At 33.7% G+C, this 22507-nt stretch overlaps 1 pseudogene; it reads left to right on the plus strand.

Moving 5' to 3' along the window:
- The window catches only part of LOC107701187 (TBC1 domain family member 10B-like), a 39683-nt pseudogene that overhangs the window by 9239 nt on the left and 7937 nt on the right, over positions 1-22507 (plus strand).

Genomic DNA, 22507 nt, shown 5'->3' on the forward strand with positions numbered 1-22507 from the left:
TTTGCAACTTCAGGGATCTTATCTATGCACAATCAGCTTGTAACACTCCAAAGAGAAAGGAAAACTTGAAATCGCAGCATATGACCTCTTTAAACCGCATAAACACATTTCATTACCCCAAATACACAAAAGAATGTTATTTTTTAGCAACGTCATATGACCCCTTTAAGACTTTTATTAAATTGCACTAAATCGAGTTTTGCATGCTTAAATCAAGCAAAAAATGTTATGTACAGTATAAAAATTAAGAATCAATTAAAACTTTTAAAACATATGCAAGTATGATAGATAAATAAATAAATAAGCCCCAATTTGATCTGCTTTTAAAACCGATATTATACAAATATTTTAACTGCTATTTCTTTTCCCAAAATGGGCACCAATATATCAAGTGAAGCCAAGCATATTCATTTTAATGTCTCCCTCATCATAACAGTGGAAGAAACAAGACCTGGTCTAGCAGTTCTAGGAATTATATGTTACGTTTATAAAAAGTAACACTTGTTTACTGAGGTGTAAAAAAAAAAAGCAATTAGGTTTCATGATGACGTACACTTCAGACAGAAATCGGTGGCACTCATTTCATACTCTGTCTGGATATGTTTATTTGATGATGTCACAGTCACCATGGCAATGTGGCCATGAGTACCGCTTTCATTAGTACAGCAGAGCTCAAAGACATGAAGCCAGGCCATATTGTTGAGCTGTTAAGTTGTTTCTATGGCCGCCGTTTATTCAGTAGTGTGTGTTGTCTTGGCAACAGGGTCATGCCAATCCAAAGAATCCTTTGTCATGTGATCCGGAATTCTTTTATATGCATGTGTGCAAATAAAACTCACCTTTCTGAATAGATCTTCGATTAACATTTAAAAACGATATTTGTTGTGGCTTGGTGAAAAAACATCCATGCCCATGTGAAGCCCATGCACTTTGTTAGCCACTTTACAGGATTATAAGTGCAAATGAAGCCATTTGCCAGTTTCAAAGGGGATATTTGGTATTGACATGTAGATGGCAGTCAGCACAAAGCTCCTACACATCAGGGAATGGGTTCACATTGCTCGCCTGGCACGACGTCAGTGCCGACAAGGTCAAGCCTAAATGCTCCTCTCTGATTCAGAGTATCAGAGTTTTGCTGGGCAGAGAACTGAGCCATCTGAGAACGAAGGGGTCACCTCGCTTAGGAGGCTAAAGAGGGAAACAGAAAGAGAAGAAACAAGTAGGTTTGCCTCAAAACTCCTAAAATCCCTGCAGAAACAGCCTAAGGTGGTTCAAACCAGTCTCTGAGTTCCAAATCAAACTGAGCTGGGAAAACCAGCTTAGCTGGCCTTTAAGAAGCTGGTTTAAACATTTTTTTTTTTTGAGCTGTCATGACTGATTTTTACAGCTCATGTTATGTAATCATTAAATCAGGGAGACTCGGTTGACGTCACTGCTAGCTGGCCCTTTGGTATCCACGGTGATGCGGCTGTCCATCATCCATCACCGGAGACTGTGAAAAATGTCAGTTCTTCATAAAAGGTACTGGGGTGTCCTTGCACTCTTTTACAATACTGGCCCCCTCCTTCCATTCAGTGCCGTTGACGTGTTGCCCACTGCAAAGTCTTGACAGATCGTTTGTGTGCCGCTTTTTCCCTGACAAGGCCACTTCAGGGCTTATGTAACTCACTGTGACATTAAGCACAGGCAGACAAGGTTTACTTCTGCTAGGAGGGCTGCTTTCACAGGGATAGTGTTTGCTTTTAATAGCAAGGGAAACAAGAGTGTTGTTTTTTTGTTTTTTTTTTAATCTGTGACGTTTTCATTTCTTGTTTGCTGTCTGCTGTCTGATCCAAATTTTTTGTGTAAATCGAATAAAACTGTCAGATTTAGAAACGTTGTAGATGTAGATGCATCTAAAACAACCTTCCTTTTTGGCTGACGTCACCTAGGGAAGGGTTTTTCAAACTTTATGATGCAGAGGACCCTCTGATATGACAATCCCCTTGTGAAGGATCATATATGTTATATATGTTTTATATATAAAAATTCCGTTATACATATAAAAATTTAGGATTTTTTGACATTTTATATAACTATATATTTTTTATAATTAAATAATAGTTTCCTAACTTAAGTGACTTATCTGTAAAGTCTTTAAATTGTATACATTATTATACACACACATACACACTTATAGTATTATAGTAACTTATTTAAATATAAATAAATAAATAAATGAAATAAATATGTATATTTATTATAATAGTATCTATGTATAAATATTTGTGCAGTACATAAATATATACTTATAATTAAATACATAGATGTATTATATTTACATATTACAAATAATGCATAACCTAAATGTTTTAGGTTTTTATAATAAATAAAAATTAAATATATAATAAATATAATACATATAAGAATGTTGTTATAAGTGTATTTTGTAAATATAAAAATATTTACTATATTTATGAAGACAACAAGATTAAAATGAAATATTTCACAAATATTTGACTTTCACTCTGTCATTGTATTAAAGTAAATTGTTGAAATATTATCTGGAAAACATTTACTTAAATATTTGCTTTTTATAAAGTTGACAGTGTTTTGATTTCTAAACATAATTACATAGTATAATATGAATTTTGATGATTGTAAAAAAAAAAATGCATTAAACCTTTCATTCATATCTTAAGAGCACTGGATAACTTAAAGGCTTGACAGCCTTAAAAATATATTATGTAAAATCGGAACCCTCTTGCGGCTTCCTGTGGGTTCCCGAAACCCAGTCTGAAAACTTCTGATGGGCCGTTGGTTAATATTAGGATTTTTTCCCCTAACAATGTAAATCAATGTGGAAAATGTAAAAAAGTAATTGTCTTAGTTTGACTGTGTTGTATTTGTATATGTGTGTCCAGCTCCCAGCATTGTGGCCTGATCCCAGCCCTCTGGAACACTGATGTTCAGGAATGGGAAATCAACTGCATGAACCGCCTAGTCTTGGAGGAGGCCGATGGCAGACATGATGAAGGTAAACACATACCCACAATCCCACCATTAAACATCCAATCATGCATTGACAGCTTACAACATTCAGTCGATTACAACAATGAATATGCTTGTTCTCCAAGCATAGCCCCATCCAAACATGTACTGACATTCCAGCCCCCCTTACATAAGACCTCCTTTTTTGTCCCGGTTGTTTGTTTAGTGTGCATATGAGCCCACCTTCAGTACAGTATGTTGTCCCATGTGCCTCAGCAGTCTACTGTGCTGTAAGCAAGACTCTGAGTTCAGGACTAAGGGTCAAGTGTAATGGGCTGATTGGGACAGACTGGTGACTCAATCTCTTCAGTCATCAGCATCTGTTAGGGGACCAATAACAGGGATGCTTTTGACTGGATGAGCCCGTAAGTGCTGGCTTTTAGGGAACAAAATGTCAGCTGCATCTCATGTTAGACCCAGGGGAGGACGCCATGCCCAGGTGTACAAAGCGCACTCTTAAGTGTGCTTAGGCTGGATGTTATCTTTGAGTTCAGTTACAACAGGCTAAAGTGAACAGACCTTGTGTACTAATGCAGGTTTCAGTGTTTTCACACACTAATGGTTTATAAGTAATACATTAATTTATATATATAAAAAATTAAAGTATATAATTTTACCATGTCTCATTGTTCTACCAGGTATTGGAGTACTGTTAGGTCTATAAACCTAAAGAGAAACTATTTCAGTTCAAATTTATTCAACAAAATAATAATATAATATAAAATAATAAAATAATAAAAATTCAGTGAATATGTATTTTGTATGTATTTTATTTGAATTTATTTAATAGTTTAGTTAATGATTTATTTTTTAAACAAATAATTGTATGTTTTTTTTAATTAACCATTTATTTTGTTTAATAAATAAATAATTGTTTTTATTTAATAATTTATTTTTTATTAATTTTTTACTTGTTTAGTTTTTTTCCCCTTTTTACATCTTATTTTGTTTATATCTTTTCACTTTTGCCATTTGGTTCTTGCTATATCAGATAACAATAACATTTATATATATATATATCAAATAAGTTAATTATATATAAATTTACAGTGTCTCATTGTTCTACCCAGCACTTGAGTACTGTTAGGTCTATAAACATGAAGAGAAATGATTTCTGCTCAGATTTATAAAACATAAATAATGTAAATTCAGTGAAATATGCATTTTATTTATTTGTTTAATTTATTTTTATATACTTATTAAATTAAATTTTTTATTTAATGAATAATTGTATTTTTAAATTAATTATTATTTTGTTTACTTTAACTTTTTTTTTTTTTTTTTAGCTTATTACAACTTATTTTGATTGTCTTTCACTTTTGCTGTTCGATTCTTGCAATATCAGGTACTTTTACTTAAAATCAGGTACCTTTTACTTAAGTAATCTTCTCATATTTTTCACTTTTTTTTTTACACAGTACTTTTACCTTAACTTATTAATTCATTTTACTTTGTCATCTAATCACTCTTACATAACTACTAACCCCAACTAAAATCACCACACTTGCCACTCTCTGTTCCCAATGAAAAAACCTCCATATGCTCCTGTTTTCCGCCCACACTGGGATCATCAGGTTTCTCTCTTGTTACCAACAGTGCCTGGCGTACTTTTGTTATCGCTCTGAGTGTCTTCATTTACAACTTCTGATTTATTTAAGTTCCTCTGGTGATTTACAGTAGCGTTAACGCAGGTTTGACAGAATCCCATTCGACGGGCACTTGTCTGTCTGGTGGCCGTGACTCATCGGCTTTTAATGACAGAGATATTCCCTGAGGGTGGCTGTGCATGCTGGAGCTGTATTTTGGGGGGACCTGGTGTAATTGAAAGGCCCAGCAGTGATTTTTACAGTATGAATCTGTCATCCAAAGCTCTGTGAGTCATTGTGAGTCATCCAGGGAGCCGTCAGCCCTCTCTGTCCACCTTTTAACAAGGTAATGAGAACTGACTCATAGAGCATTCACTCACTACACCTGAGCTTCCATGGAAGCCAGGTCTATTTGGGAAACATCTGGATGTCAGGAAACCACAGAATGACCACAGCTGACTTACTGTTGACTGAAGAGTTTTTTAGTGGTCTGTGTCTTTAAATAGATTGTATGTTTATTAGGTTTTTAGCACACCTGTCCATGACTTCATACCTACCCGAAGGTATTTTGGCGTTTGCTTTAAGCAACAAGGAGCATGAGTTCATTAGATTTGCTCTGATTTGATCGCTCTTTGTATTCTTATCAGCTTTTAATCATGTTATCAAATAATTTAACACTTTCTTTAATTAAGAAGTTTGGGGGTCAGTAAGATTTAATTTTTTAAGAAATTAATCCTTTTTTTTTTCCATCAAAATTCATTTGATCAAAAGTGACAGTAAAGACATTTATAATGTTTCAAAATATTTCTATTACAAATAAATGCTGTTCTTTTGGTGATTCATCAAAGAATCTTGAAAAAAGTATCATGTTTCCACAAAAATATGTTTTCAACATGGATAATAATAAGAAATGTTTCTTGAATAGCAAATCAGCATTTTAGAATGATTTCTGAAGGATCAGTGAAACTGAAGACTGGAGCAATGATGTTGAAAATTCAGCTTTGTATCATGGGAATAAAACAGAAATAAATAGAATAGAAATAGAATAGGAATAGAAATAAATGCAGCCATGGTGAACATAAGAGACTTCTTTTAAAACATAAAAAAACGTTCAGACCCCAAACCTTTGACTGAAAGTGTACAATCAGAATTATTCTACTTTATTTTACTGAAAATCTCCCTGTAAAAGCTTTTAAATGGCTTCTACTCATGTTTCAGCTAATAAAGTAGCTATTCTCTACTGCAGGTCTCTCTCAGAGGAACTTAAGTCTGGATCTCCGTTTGAAAGTCAAGCTTTATAGCTTACAAGAACAAATTAAATTGTTGTGAATATTGCAGCATAGCCATCACTGATGATTGCTGTTTAGGCTCCCATGAGGGTGTGCGGTACAGAAAGGTGTTTGTTGCCCTGAGAGCAGGATTGTATTTTGCTTGTGAGTGTGTTGGCAGAATCCTGAGGTGTGCTGCTAGCTCAGCGCTGTGGTGCATCGCTCTGATTTTCCCTGCCGTCTGTGGTGCAGTGACTCAGCTGCTTTCTGCAGGTGCAATGAAATTCAAGATGTAAAATATTTACTAAAATGTACAATTTTATATATGCATTCATATACACTTCTGTTTCAATGTTAGGCGCCAGTAAGTTTTTTTTTGGAAAGAAATTAATGCCTTTATTCAGTACACATTTAAATTGATCAAAAGTGACAGTAATGTATTTTCACAAAAATATTAAGCAGCAAAACCTGGATTTCAACATGGATAATAAATGTTTCTTGAGCAGCAAATCAACATACACAAATGATTTCTGAAGGATCATATGACACTGGAGACTGGAGTAATTCAGCTTTGCATCACAGGAATAAATTACATTTTAAAATATATTCTGATAGAAAACAGTTATTTAAAGTTGTAATATTTCAAAACATTACAGTTTTTACTATATTTTTGATCAAATAAATGTAGGCTTGGTGAGCATAAGAGAGTTCTTTCAAAAATACTAAAAATCTTACTGACCCCAAACTTTTGAATAGTACTGCATGTTTTAATTGTAATATAATAAATTGTTATATTAACAAGTCCGTAATGATGTTGATTTAAATTTCACAATTTTCACATTTCACATTTTTTGTTTATTTTGAGTTAATTCGGTGAATGATTCATTCAGACTGGTTCAGTATTGTAACTTGAGAGTGCATTTGTATTTCTGAAAGAAGTTTTGGCAGCTTTGATTTATATGCTGTTTATTGTTGATGATCGCATTATTTTTCATATGCATCTGCATATGCGATGCATATGCTCGTTTCTGCATCTTCCACGCCTGTGTTTTTGGTCGGGAGATTCTGGTCTCATTCAGAACGCATCGTAATAGCGTCCCTGAGCATATAACAGTGAAAACACGGTAAGCCGTAAAATTCGTCTTTGGCGGTGAAGTGTTTTCTCATAAATGACGAGATAACTCGCCTTTAGTGGGGAAAGAGTTAAAAGAACAAATTCATCAGAATCATTTATTTGTGAATCAGACTACACAAGTCATGCAGACATGTTTTCTCACCATTATTATCCAATACACTGTCTTGTAGCTTATTATAATCGCAATAAATTCAGACTTGTGGAGCCTGGAACAGTTGCAATGCCAACAAGTATGCAATACCATAGAGGACCTAAGTGGGACCCCTGACGGTGACTCTGGCCATTGGTATGGTACAGTGCTGACTGAATAATAATAAAACGTCTATCAAAACCGTTTATATTGTGTTTTAGCTGTGAATCTGCTTCTCTGGTCACCTTGAGCAGGGCTCTGTGCCGGAGCAAACACAATAGTCAGCCATTTTGCCTCTAATCCTGTAAAATGAGCTGATTAAGTCAGCCCTTCATTGCATTTGACTGTTCTGTCCCCGAGCGTGTTCTGCTGAAGGCTAATATTTTCTGTAACCCGAGCGCTCCCGCTGGACCGGCTTAATCAAATAACCGCCCAGCGCTTGTTCAGAAAATGTGAAACAGACAATGACCAGCACAAGCCGTTCCATTCTGGGCGGCACACAGTTGATGAGCGTGAAGAGATGGCTTCATTGCATTTAGTCAAAAGAGTGCAGCACAGCTTAGGCCCCTGGCTTAACCAGGTCAGAAAGGTGAAATTCTTCCGACCCTCTAGAGTAGAGCCTTGTGTTGGCTATAAATCCACTAATGACTGAAGGCTTTCCTGGGTTGCCAGTATCAGGCCACCCATCGTCCAGTTGGCCTTCCAGTTTGGGCCATTTCATTTGTCTCTGGAACTTCTATTGGTTGAGAGTAGAGGTTTATATTGAGGTTGTGCACTTGTGATTGATGGTTGTTTGCATGTATTGGACCGTTTCAGTCTCTACTGATTGAGAGAATATTGATTTCTGCTTTTGTCTATTATGTAATATGTTATAAAGCCTAAATATGTTTATAGTTGCCAAAAGTCTGTTTTACCATCTATAGCGGGGTGCCCAAACTCGGTCCTGGAGGGCCGGTGTCCTGCAGAGTTTAGCTCCAACTTGCCTCAACACACCTGCCTTCAAGTTTCTAGTATGCCTAGTAAGAGCTTGATTAGCTGGTTCAGGTGTGTTTAATTGGGGTTGGAGCTAAACTCTTCAGGACACCGGCCCTCCAGGACCGAGTTTGGGCATCCCTGATCTATAGGGTTGTGCAATATTTTTAAATATATTATCCAGTATTTTAAAAGTTTTAGAAGCCTGGATGTTTGTATCTTATGGAGCCTAAATGTAACAACTGCAATAACTTGAAAAAAAAAATCATATTTAGAATCTGTTTAGTTGTTTCAAACAAAGTGTAGTTTGAAATAATCATTTAATAATCAGTTTAGGTTTTGAACTAGAATTTTCATTTTTGGTGCTTGCTGCCGTTATTGTAATATATATATTTTTTTTTTATATATAAATATAAACATTGTATGTATAAATATTTATTTTTATTTACATATGCTGTGCTTAATTTGCTTATTTTGGTTAGTAATCTAGAAAACCAGTTGCTAGGGTTTTATGGGTGGTTGCAAGTATTTTCTGGATAGCTTCTAGGGTGTTGCTTACAGTAGGTAGTTGTTAAGCAATTTCTATGTGGTTGATAGAATATTTTGGGTGGTTGCTAAGGTATTGATAAGTGTTTGCTATTGGGCTTCAGTACACTGTCCATTATTATACCATTTCTAACATGTTTTTGCTCACACCACTCATGAATGTTTTAAGCAGGTTTCCCCTCATCTTATATTGATTAAACAAACAGATTGGTTCCATTGATTGATGTCGGACAAAAAGCAATGTTGTTGTTTTTTTTTTATGGTGGCTTTTTTGGGAAATCACTCTCCAAATTTTTTCTTAAACACACTTTAAGATTTAAGTCTCCAAATGTTGAAAGCTAAACCCTGTTTTTATCAGTTTCCGTCTGGATTTGCAATATGTCATTACTCTCAGGCAATTCTATTTGAGAAAAGGACTTGATAGAATCTGGGATGCAACTTTGAAAGTGAAACAACCCAGTAATTTAAAGTGGAGGAAAAAGCCAACCCGCAAAGGAATTAACAGACATGCTACGCTGGACTTCGGTTGGTTTATATGCTACTGTGACTCATATCCATTAGGATATTTTTATGCCCTCGCATTAAAACTAACAAGGTCTTGTTCATCTCAAAGTGCAGTTATTGAAAGACGCTCTAGTCTTTTGTAACTGTGTCCTCTGTCCTGTGTCTACAGACTACTTTAGTTTCAAAGCAAAGCAGTGATGCTCCTATGAAGACTGACAAATGCTGATATGTGATTGTTTGCTATTATTGTAATTAATCAATAAGCGTATCATGCAATGAGTTTTATTAGAAATTTGATTGAATCGATTGACAGGTCTTTTCTGTTTATAATAAGGCTTAGGTAAGCGAAACGGGTAAAATTACAGACTATGAGTACAGAAATGCAGAGCAGAATAAAAAAATTTGATCTCTTCCAGCTAGGGCTGTGCGATTAATCGAAATCGCGATTTGAGATGTTGCGATTTCCTAATCGCAAAGCCTGCGATATGGATGCGATATTACTCTGTTCCAGAGCATATGCATGACTGCCAGCCTTGAGTTGCAGTCTTACTTGCCCTGGGCAAGAGTGAGCGCACCTCCGTTCTCCCCAATCAGCACTGCTCTAGCCAACTGTGTAAACACCCACCATTAAAAAAAAAAAAAGAAAAAAAAAGTGGGACGGGAGAGAGACAGAGGGGGATTATGGCCTCTACTGGGTCAGATCGATAGTTAGGCAAATTAAAACTAAAGAAAAACGTATGCAACTTAATCTTCGAAATGACAGACAACGAACAAAAAAGGTAATTTGCAAGAGCTGTGTCACAGCGCATATATCGCAATTTGATATTTTCCCCCAAATCGCACAGCCCTACTTCCAGCACATTTTCTCCATGTTCCTCAAGTCCTTGTTGCTGACCTGCAATCAGGCTTAAAGGCCCATTAAAGTTGAGTCCTGGATGTGATGAGTCTAAGCTCAGTGTCAGCAGGTCAGTTGCTTCCTACCACTTTTGCTTTATTGATGCTTTCAAATCAACTCATAAATGATCTTCCACTTCACATGGATTAAAAAAACTGTCTGCGCATATAATTAGAAACTGATTGCTTTAATTAAAAGTACATTTTAAAATTGATTTCAGCTTTCAATTAATATGTATGTTGAAGAATTTTATCATTTCTTAATTTGAGATTAGAAAATTTTAATTTTATTTATCTTGTATTTTTTATTTTTATTTTATTATTTCATTTTTATTTTGTTTTATTAAAACTTGCTGCAAATGCAGTACACTTGTGGCTGGATGCAAACATTTGAAGTGTGTTGTATCCTCACCCTCCTCCACAGCTGAATCCATTCGCTTCATCTCTTGAGTTTCTTCACGAAAGCCATGGTTAGTGACTCAAAATGAAAGACCAGCATCAAGTGGTTCTTCTTTGACCCGCTTTTGCATTTTGACCTTGCAGTGATTGATATTCCTGAGGGTTTGATAGATGACTGTCTTTCAAAGATGATTCAGGCCTGATTGATGGTCGGAAAGCACAATGCAGTGGTGGGCCTCCCTCCATAACTCCTCCTTTGTGCCCTTTCATGACCTTCTTACCTGGCCCTGGAAAGACATGCTTTGAAAACCAAAAGCAGAGTGAAGTAAAAAAGTAGTTTTGCGGAAAACCATTTAAAGCTAATTAAAGACTGCATGCGGTTGTTGCATGGAGCTTTCTGCTATTTTTTATCACATTATTATTATTTTTTTTTTTTTTACGTAAATATAGGCTCATTTTATGTACAACTAAAAAAATGAATACATTTTATTTTGTTTATTAATATTTGCGTAAGGCTTATAAAATATATATAAATAATAATATAAAATAATACAATAACAGTAATACTGGAGCATGTGGTTTTTGCACGGCACTTGCTGCTATTTTAGTAATATTGTTTTTTTTTTTACATAAATATAGGCTAATTTTATGGGTGAATAATAAACCTCTGTATTATACATTTTATTTATCTTTAGATTATTCATTTGAAATGTTTATTTATTTACATATAAATTATGTGTCTTTTATTTATATAAAATAAAAGTAATAACAGAACATGTGGTTGTTGAATGGCAATTGCTAATATTTTGGTAATATTATTTTATTCGTTTTTACATAAAAATATGTTTACTCATTTTATTTGTAAATATATGATTACATTTATATTATATATTTTATTTACATGTTATAAAATCTGTGTCTATAAAATAATTTAATAACAGTAATAAAAGAGCATGTGGTATAAATAAAAAATAAATGTATATTATACTATATACTATATATATACTAACTATATACTGCTATACTTATATATTTATGATAGATATATATATAGAGAGAGAGAGAGAGAGAGAATGTGCTTCATTTGCTTATTTGAATAGTGACCTAGAAATAATGCAGAATCTGAAATATTTCTTAATCATTGACATTTCTCCCTAAGGTTGATTTTCTCTGTAACATTGGAATATAGCCCAGGATTTGTGCAAACAGAAGGAGCACAGTTAATCAGCGTGAAGATGCTTCGATTTCGTGTTTTACTATCTGCCAAACCTTCTCATGTCTGCTTCAAACTAATATCATCAAAGGTCAGTCTGAGTTGCGTCAGCAGCACACATGGTCACATCTCTGCAAGAAACAGATGGTTTACCATTAAATATTTTCATGTGTCATTTTGCCACAATCAAATCCAATGCCAGAAGTCAGTCAGCCAGTCTTTTAAAGGAATAATCCATGTCACTCATCTCTTTCCAAATGTGCAGGCTTTTATTTTCTCAGTGGAACACACACACAAAAAAAGATCTTTTAAAGAACCATTTCTGTCCAATGAAAGTTTGTCTGTCCAATCAGTGCTCCTAAAAGAACACTGATTTGACCTCATTGATGTTCATTGCATGGACAATAAAAATCTTCAAAAATGATGCTAGAATTTTCTGTTTAATTTGTAAAAAAAAATTTTCTATTTTTTATTTATTTATTTATTTTATTTATTTTTTACTTTATTTTATTTTATTAATTTTTTTATGTTTACCTTTTCTGAAAGAAATGAGTGATGCCTGCCCATCCAAAACCCGTAAAATCAGTGAGCTTGCTCCTAGATGAGACTTTTTTGTGGTGTCTTGAGTCACCCATCTTAGTTAATGATCTCCTGTAATCACATGTCCCACAGCTGTACCATAAATCTCATCAAAGAGAAAGCAGGACATTATAGTAGTTTAATCACCAGCACGTTACCTTTACTTTGTGGAGGTGCAGGTCTTTTAATCTCAGATGTTTTAAGTGGTGGTCTCTTTACTGGAGTGCTTTTTTTTTTATTGTGATGGATTGTTTGGCTGCAAGTTCAAAAGTCAGCCCATTTCCTTTGTATTGGCATGCCTAATCTATTGTGTTCCTTGGCTCCATCTCAGGACTTTTACTATTGTCATTGTTGGTCTGTATGTTATCTGTTTTCCTGCGGCACAATGTTTTGGCATGTGCAGACTGCACACACAATGTCACACTAAATAACTTGAGGAAAGTGTTGAGTTGAAAACTGATTCTTGCGGGTTTTGTTTGGACTTGGTTAGATGTGCGTTGTTTGCTAGAGTATCCCGGAAATCTGTCAAAAAATACTGGGCCCCCAAGGTATAAAGGTAATGTAAATAAATGTATAATAAACTTTTATTATTAAAACATTTTTCTGGTGCATGAGAACTTGGAGCATCCTCCTTCCGGGTGTAGTGGTAGTGAGTTATGGGAGTTTTAATGGAAAATTATGGGAACAGGAAGCTTTGAAGTTGGATCTTGGAAACTGATAAGATCCTGCATGTGCACACCTCTTCCATGAGCTTGATTTAAGAATAATTATGATCCTTGTGAAAATATATCCAACTCTAATGAACCCAGTAAACAATAAGTAAACCAGATTATCCCAATAAGGATAATCCCTACCAGATTTTCTGAATGTATGAATTATTTAAATATTTATTTTAAATGTTTATTTTACCTTTTTTATTTAATTAAAATTACACGAGAGAGCTCAGCCGTTTGTACCAATGAATTCATATTATGTTTCCACATACATCATTAAATGTATTTTATTTTTTTTATTTTTTTTTTTTTTTGAGCTTTTAGTGATTATATGTAGTGGGGTTCAAAAGGAAACTACATTAAAGGGGTCATATGATGCGATTTCAATCTTTCCTTTCTCTTTGGAGTGTTACAAGCTCTTGGTGCATAAAGAAGAACCTTTAAGATTCTAAAATTTAAAATCCAATTTAAACCTGGAAATTAACATTCTGAGTTTTAGGATTATCCAAGTAAAGTCATGACATCTGATGCAAAAAATTAAGAATATATTTATTTTTACAATTGGAATTAGTTTAAAACCCCACTATATTATACTGTACTGTACTTTACTATACTGTACTATTTTTTAAATAATTTGATGTAGTTCATTCTCTTTTTGTACTTTATTACAATTGATCCAGTCTTTATGAAACAGGGCCTGGCGTCCAGAAGGAAACCTCAGGTTTAATCTTGTTCTTGCAGAGTTCCTGTGCATAGACGCCATGGTTACCGGTTGCCAGGCCAACATTGTTGCACTTTGTGCGTCAGAGGAAGTGGCAGATATCAGTTTCAGAGCAGGAATATGCTGCCACTGCTGATCCATGCTGACCTGTAGCCCTGCGCTCAACCAAACATGACATGCACAAGCAGATTGTGACGGTAGCAGATCTGATCTGGTGCTGCAGTAATGTGATTTGTTGCATAAGGCTCTTGAAATGAAGAGCTCCGCATTATTTTACAAATTCGAATCAAAAGACTTGTTTTCTGTAGATTTAGTTGCTGCGTTGCCCTCGGGGCTTTTTAATTTGAGTTATTAGGTGATATTAATGGGTAGTAGTACTCTTTATTTGTCCCTTCACAGGGTAGTTTCTGCAGCATCGAGATCAATACACAGAAACAACCAATGTATAATATAAAACATCACAACATACAACCACAAACCCTAGCATTAACAATTGGAAGTTTTTTTTTTTTCCAAGTTTAGTTTTAGAGATATTTTTGTATTTTTGATTGACATGAAAAAAAATCACTGTTTTACCACAGTATCCCACAGTAGTTTTTGTCAAAATCAAAATTGCGTAAGACTTAATATGTTATATTATCATTATATATTATGTGGTATATACAATGCCGTTCAAAAGTTCAGTAAGATTTTTATTACTTTTTAAAGAAGTCTCTTATGCTTATCATGGCTGCATTTATTTGATCAAAAATACAAAACAAACAAACAAAAAAACAGTAATATTGTGAAATATTATTACAATTTAAAATAACAGTGTTCTATTTTAATATACTTTAAAATATAATTTATTGCTGTGATCAAAGCTGAATTTTCAGTCTTCATTGTCACATGATCCTTCAGTAATCATTCTAATATGATGATTTAATAACAGTTTTTGCTGCTTAATATGTTTTTTTTTTTAACCTGTGTTACCTATTTCGGGAATATGTATATAGGCAAATTGTTGTATATTTACAATAAAATATGTTATTTCATTATTTTAATTAATATATTATTTACAAAATGTTGGCAGAATGTTTTTCTGCCTTGTTTTAAGCATAAACCTCACTGTGTTTTGTTAGATTTATGGTTAAAAAAATTGGCAAGATATATTCTGTGACAAGTCCTAATAAGTTATACAATTTTGATTCAAAGTAATTTTTGTTTAAGGATATTTAGATATTTTACTGGGAATTACTAAAAATCAAAAATAATAAAAACTAACATATAGAATTTTTCCCTCAAAGTGTTTCCTTTAGTTAAGCATGGATTATTAAGGGTAACTTAATGAGGTGTTACCTTTATTTACCATTATTTAGAATGTTACTGTACCTATTTTACCAATAACATCTTCAGTAGTGTTTTCTGAGATAAATAAACTAAGTAAACCTAACTGATGTTGTCTACATACAGTACGCTGCTTTTAAAATGTCTTCTCGTAATAAAACAGTGGCTGAGTGCTCAGTAGCACACACACACACACCAGATGTGTGTGTATTGTCACTAATGCCTTAGCTATCATGTTTGCACAACCTTTTTCTGAGTCTGATAGAGTGCGACGGCCTTTAGTAGTGATTACCCATGAGTCAATAAAACTGTCATTACTGCATTAAACCTTTATTTTGCATCTGTTAATGTGTTTGGATCCTGCTCTTTGAAACGGATGCCAGTGGGTCGACTGTAGTGATGTGGTCCATTAACTTTCATTCCATACCAAATTATACCTCTGAATCTCTACAAGGGAAACCCCTTAAGTTTAGCCTAAAGGATTTTGAATTGTTTTAATAACTTCTCTCTGCCGTATTTTAGCTGTGCGTCGTTTAAAAATCCACCAGAAAATGGAGTAAATGAGATGTTTTCTTTTTTCATGTCTTTTAGGGCCTTCAGTGCTTCAGGGAGGAAGGGTGAGCTCCAGTACCTTCCAGCGTTTTCTCATGAACATGCCAGAACTTGTTTTAATGAGATCCACTGTGAACTAAAGCTTTTAAACTGCTGCTGATTAAGATTGATTGTGAAATGACGTCTTTCTCCAAAATTAAGGTTTAATTGTAGTTGCGAAGTACTTCAAATGTATCTCTGACTCTTTGTATAGTTAAAAATGCGACGCAAACATTTACTGTTGCCATAATTTGTCATTTGCGATGAGTTGGCATGTGTCTGCGGTATCACTTTGCTTTGCTTTTTGTGGGGCAGAAAAGCTTACATATACGAAATAATGTGCTTTCTCCACAACACACACTATATACTGTATGTGTGTATGTGTTTGCGTGAGTTATATGTTAATATTTATTGATTTTTTTATTTTGTATATTTATTTTATTTATATAATTATTTAGATTTTTAAATGTATGTATTGTTTTTTTTGTTGTTTTTTTTTATAATATTTATTTTAATTTTCAAATCTTTTATTTTTAAATGTATGTGTTTTATTTTAAATGTAAATGTAAATGTTTGGTTTTATGCATTTATTATATTGTATTTATATAATTACATTTTCAAATGTATTTCCTTTTTTGTTTTTCTATTTATATATTTTATTTCTTTTTGTCCTACCAGATGTTTCATATATATTACCTATAAAAATGTCCATTTCACATTCGTCTTTGCAGAGAAAGTGAAAAAAGAAAGCACAAAAGACTGTACAAGTTCTCTCAGCGATGGACAACAAGATGAAAAACCTTCACAAGAAGTTGGCAGGAACACTTCCAAGAAAGGTGAGGCAGTTCATAGAGATGATTAATGAGTAATTTAGGCAGGTCTGGACCTCCATGCTCTTAACCTAATGGGTCATTGCTATGAGAGAAGGATACAGTATCATAACAAAAGTGCGCTAGTACCTTAAGATGGCACCCTGCTGTATCATCCAGGAGATTTGGGATTTGGTATTTGGTATTGCTTGGATCCAATCACACGGCACGAGTTAATACTGTTGGCGGAAAGCCCAGAAAAAGAAATCAAGACAATAGGCTAAAACCCTTGACACTGTACTTCAGGTCACAGATTCATGCATTCATTGTCAAGCGAATTACACTTGAGTTTTACAGAGCTGTACTCTGTCACCTACCCAATTCAAAACCACCAAAACAAACGCTTTGAAATACAATACAGCCCACATTTCCTTGTTCTGTTGATGAGATTACAGGGGACAGACAGAATCCCTAGTGGCATATGTGGCTGGCATGGATATCTGTTCTCCAGCACACACCCTGCGTTAGCAAGAGCAGGCCGGCAGCACCTGTGTAAATGTGATAGTCTGATAACATTCAGTTTTCTGCTGTGATGTTTGTTTGTACCTGGAAATATACTGCAGCTCACAAAAGTTCAACCATTGGTACTTCTTTTAGATTTACTTTGGAAAAAGCCAAGTGCTTTAAAAGTGCCTTTAAAATACCTTTTGTCCCAATTTAATCTGAAAGTTATGTGCATGCTACAAGAATAGAACCACTTACATGTTCTCTTGAAAGTATGAAAATATAGCTATTTTTGCAGTTCCATCTAGTATTTTAATATTGACTAAACAATGAAATAAAGCCTTTTAGATATAAATACATTTTTGATGTTCTATTTGGTGCCATTATAAATCACAGACCTCACCTTTTGTTTTAAAATATTTGTCTAAAAAAGGTTTGTTTTTTTATTATGAGATTTATTAATATTCTGTACACATAAAATAAGATGATAAATTAAAAAACTGTAAACGTAAAATAGAAAAAAAGAATGAATTAGACACTAAAAACTTGCTATTGTTTATATATATATAATATTGATATTTATCTGATATTTATATATAATTGGTGCTTATGAAACATTTCTTATCAAAGCTGAAAACAGTTTTGCTGCTTAATATTAATATCAGCTTTGCCGTCACAATAACAATTTACATAAAAATTTATTTATTTATTTATTATTTTTACATTACATGAGAGTTGAGCAGTATGTACCAGTGAATTTACATTAATCTGTTTGGTGCCATTATAAATCACAGACCTCACCTTTTGTTTTAAAATATTTGTCTAAAAAAGGTTTTTTTTTTTATTATGAGATTTATTAATATTCTGTACACATAAAATAAGATGATAAATTAAAAAACTGTAAACGTAAAATAGAAAAAAAGAATGAATTAGACACTAAAAACTTGCTATTGTTTATATATATATAATATTGATATTTATCTGATATTTATATATAATTGGTGCTTATGAAACATTTCTTATCAAAGCTGAAAACAGTTTTGCTGCTTAATATTAATATCAGCTTTGCCGTCACAATAACAATTTACATAAAAATTTATTTATTTATTTATTATTTTTACATTACATGAGAGTTGAGCAGTATGTACCAGTGAATTTACATTAATTTGTTTCTGTTTAGGTATGTATGTGTCTGTCTGTATGTATGTATATATGTTTATTTCATTATTGAATTTGTAAATTATATATCTATTATTCTGTCACCAGATACAAGTGCAAAAAAAACATGAAATTTTTATGCTTGTTCTTATTTAATTTTATATAGATTTTATATTTATTTGTGTGTATATATTTATTTTGATCAACATATACTTCCCTTCTGTGTAAATTTTATGTGATCTGTGTTTCTCCAGCAGCTCCAGGCTCTAGCACTAAAAATGTTTTCACACGGCTGCTGAAAGTGGCTCAGCATTACCTTTTGGAATCGGGGAAGTACAGTGCGCCTGCCAGGTCTTCTCCTGCCAAGAGGAGCCCTGCCCTCGGCCGTCTCCCCAAAACCAGAATCTCCACCTCCTTCACTCAGGCACAGGTACATCTCATGTTATCACCAATTTATGACCTGCATAATTTGAAACCAAAAATGACAATGTGTTAGCAGCAACTCCGCTGTTGATATCAGAAATCGATATCAGAGAGAAGATAAACTTGACACATTTTTTGCTGTGCTGTGCATTTGTCCTATTCATATTTATTCTGAGAATGCATGTGATTCAGGGTCGAACCAGGAGGAGCAGTAGCAGGCGTTCCCAAAATTCCACTCTGGGTGGGGTGAAGAAGGAGCAGCTCCCTTCTCAAGATTCTGATGGAGGTGCTGCTGAAGACAGGTGTGTGAAAGAAATAAAGACAGAACGCTAAACAATCTGGCCCCTTTTGTGTTTAAATAGGTTTAGTTCAAGAAGGAGCAGCTCCCTTCTCAAGATTCTGATGGAGGTGCTGCTGAAGACAGGTGTGTGAAAGAAATAAAGACAAAACGCTAAACAATCTGGCCCCTTTTGTGTTTAAATAGGTTTAGTTAATTGGTACGTTTTAATTGACTACAATACCTGTGCCTCATTGAATGAACTGTTAATATAATACACTCAAACTTTTGGAAGTATTCCATTAAACTTTAAGTTTTCATTATTTACTCACCTTCATATTGTTCCAAATCCCCATGACTGTCTTTTTTCTGTGAAACACAAAAAACTTCAATTTCAATGAATATGGAGAACCAGGAGTGCCACTTAAAAATAAAGAAATCATTTCCAGTGTATTAATTAAAAAATGTAAGTAAATACATAGATTACTATTCAAATTGATAAATAAATAGACATTTGAAATCTATTTTTATTATTTTTATTTGCTTATTTTTTATTTTATTTATATTGAAATAATCCTTATATTAAATGCAATAAAGGTATTCAAGTAATAACAAAAATATCCTGATATCCATCCGCTTATAGAGTGTTTCTGAGAGATTTAGTGATGCCCAGTTTGTGAACGAATTGCACAATTCTTATAAACAACATTAATGATGCTTAAATAGTGTTTTTGCATCCTTTTTAAAGCCTGACAGCTGTAGTCCTCATTCATTGCAGTTGCATGTAAAAGAGCAGCCAGCACATTATTTGAAATATCTTCTTTTTTCCCACAGAATAAATAAATCATACAGGTTTTAAACAAGATTAGGAAGTAAATGATGAATAAACAATAAAATAATTTTTATTTTTGGGTGAACTATCCTTTTAGCAGCGTTCAAGTAGTTAAATACAGGTGGATGGCACTAATCAGGTCCTTGCTTTTGTTTTTTTTTCTTCATCACAGAGTGACATAATTTATGGCTTTGTACTTATGTCTAAGCAAGAATGAATCTTGTTCTGGAGCTTTATCTGTCTGAGAAAATGCTTCTGGCTAGTTGAGATAGTTTTGCCTGTCAGCTCACCTGTTTGCATGTGTGTGTATCTGATTATCTTTGTGCAGGAAATTCAAGTTCACATGCACGTCATTGCATTTTATTATGAGAGCTTGTGTTCATACAGAACATTGCTGAGATGCCTAGATATAGAGCACACTTAAGGTTGGTGTCTTTTGTAATTTGTTGCCTTAGATATTTAGGTTGAGAATAGTTGAGTATTCCATAGATCTACAAGGCTTGAAATGAAAATGTGCGGTTAAAATTATACTGTAAATTCCAACGTTTGAACACCCTGGTTGTGTTTCACAGAGCTTTCTCCTAATAAAAGTCGGAAAACCTGCCAACATACCTGTCATTCCCAGCAGCTCCTGCATCAGTGTCAGTAGAATGAAATTCTTGAGACAAATAGGGTCACCGAGGGTCAGCGTGTGGATTTTTCTAATTTGACATGATGAGGAAATAAGGAGGCTGTTTCTCTGTGTGTGTATCCAAACTCCCAGCTCAGGTTTTCAACACTTCACCCTGATCCCAGAAAACCAAGTGTAAATGCCCTAGAGCACAGCCTGCGTTGAAATGCAAACATTCATTGGCCTTGTGAGAAATACACATTTTACTGATGGGTTGCAGAGTCATGAAGGCACTCCATGGGATTTGAGTTTTTTTTTATGGCAGCCAGAAAATCCAAATTTGCATAAATATGGTATCAGAAATGACACTGAAAAACTCAAAGCTTTGCACAAAAGATCATGATACTCTGGAATAGTATTATTATGCATCATGTAGGTAGCTAAAGCTAGTTGTTCTGCACTGCAAAAAAAATTAATTCATTTTAATTAATTTAATTAAAAAATGGCATAAGGTATTTAAACTTCTTTTCAGTTACTATATTTTAAATTAAGCAGTGTTGTTTGTTACTGTTAACTAATACTATTACATTTTTTTTTAAATAAAGCTTAAATAGAAATATTAGATATAAAACTTGAACTTGCATAAAAAAATTAGAAATGTTGGCATTTATTATCAACGAATTGAAATAAAATAAATTGAAATAGAAATAAGTTGAAATAGTAAAATGCTAATAAATTTAACAAGTAAAAAAATTCAAGCTAAATACAAATATTAAAAAATAAAACAAATAAAAATGACAATCACAACAAAATGATTAAAGCTTAAATCAAAATCAAAATGAAAACTGAAAAAATCAAAATAAAAGCTAATTAATATATATATATATATATATATACTGTATATATGTGTGTGTGTGTGTGTTACCGTGAGATGCTGCAAAAGCTGAGACGCGAACACGATGGTCAAACACGTCCATCTAGCATGTGTTTACATTGGACTTTTGGGGGTCACTGTATGTCCCTGAGTGAGTTTTGAGTACTGATTTCTGACTCTTCACAGCTCCAACTCTTCGGCCTGGCGTGTGAGGTCAGGGCCCATGGGTAAAGTGGCCCGCAGAAGGAGCCGAGGTCAGTCGGGATGAGGAGGTTCCCTCCTGCTGAAGAATCGCAGCTCTAGATCTCAGCAAACAGCAGCTCAAACGTTTGTGCGGCCAGAGAACACCAAGAATGATGAAGGTCAAGAAACCTAAAGCAGGTACTGAATCATTTGCATTCAAGATTAATACATCTTTGCTTTGTGTAGGCGGAGGACAGGCATTTGATCCTCCATTTATAAACATTTGTTCGCCAGTGCCGAAAATAATTAATGTGTTTTAACATTCTCTCTGCTTTGGGATGGGATTAAACTGACAGGTGGCCACGTTGGTTTGGTTTGGCAGGTTTTTGTACTCATTGAAGATGGGTTAGTTATAATGATGCTTTAATCTGGACCCAATCCCTCATATTCAAAGTGATTAATGCGACCGTATGGATTCTCTACAATGGAGAAGGATTTAAATGAAAGCACAGGGAACCATGAAAGGTGATACTTTAATGAGGTAAATGGGAGTTTTAGGGGCTTTTTTCACCACTTTTTAGTGGCATACCTGTGGATTGGTTTGATCTCAGCGAGGAATTCAGGAATCAGCGCAAGAGATTTTGTAAGAAATAAAGCAATTGTCAGGGCTTGTACATATATTTTGCAAGGTATAAGTCAAAAACTTATCAAAAACAGATTTAAAGGTACGCAGTATATCAGCACCATATTGGTTATTGGATATTGCATTTAAAAAAATATAAATATTACATTAAAAAGCGTAAACTTATTTTAGTTCATTTAGCTGCAACATTGCTAATTTTCACTTTCACAATTTTTCAAGTATTCAAATATACTAAAATTTAAAACTGAAATGAAAAAAATGTACGCTAAATAGAATTTAAAATTTTTTTATACAAATGACAAAGCCACATGAAATTATCAAAAGTTAGAATTGAATTGAAAACTAATTCAAAATATTAATAAATAATATAATAGTATATAAATAATGCTAAATATCACTGGAATTTTTCTTCCCAGTTGCAATTTTTTTTAATGACTAAATAAAACAAAAGAGACATAATAAGAAATTAAAGCAATTGTCGGGACTTGTACGTATATTTTGCAAGGTATCAGTCAATCATTCAAGTATCATATTTATTTAAAGATATCAAATATATCAATATCAATAAAATTTTTTACATTTGGACA

This window comes from Sinocyclocheilus anshuiensis, unplaced genomic scaffold, assembly GCF_001515605.1.
Source record: "Sinocyclocheilus anshuiensis isolate Anshui unplaced genomic scaffold, SAMN03320099.WGS_v1.1 scaffold1423, whole genome shotgun sequence".
NCBI classification, from domain to species: Eukaryota; Metazoa; Chordata; class Actinopteri; order Cypriniformes; family Cyprinidae; genus Sinocyclocheilus; species Sinocyclocheilus anshuiensis.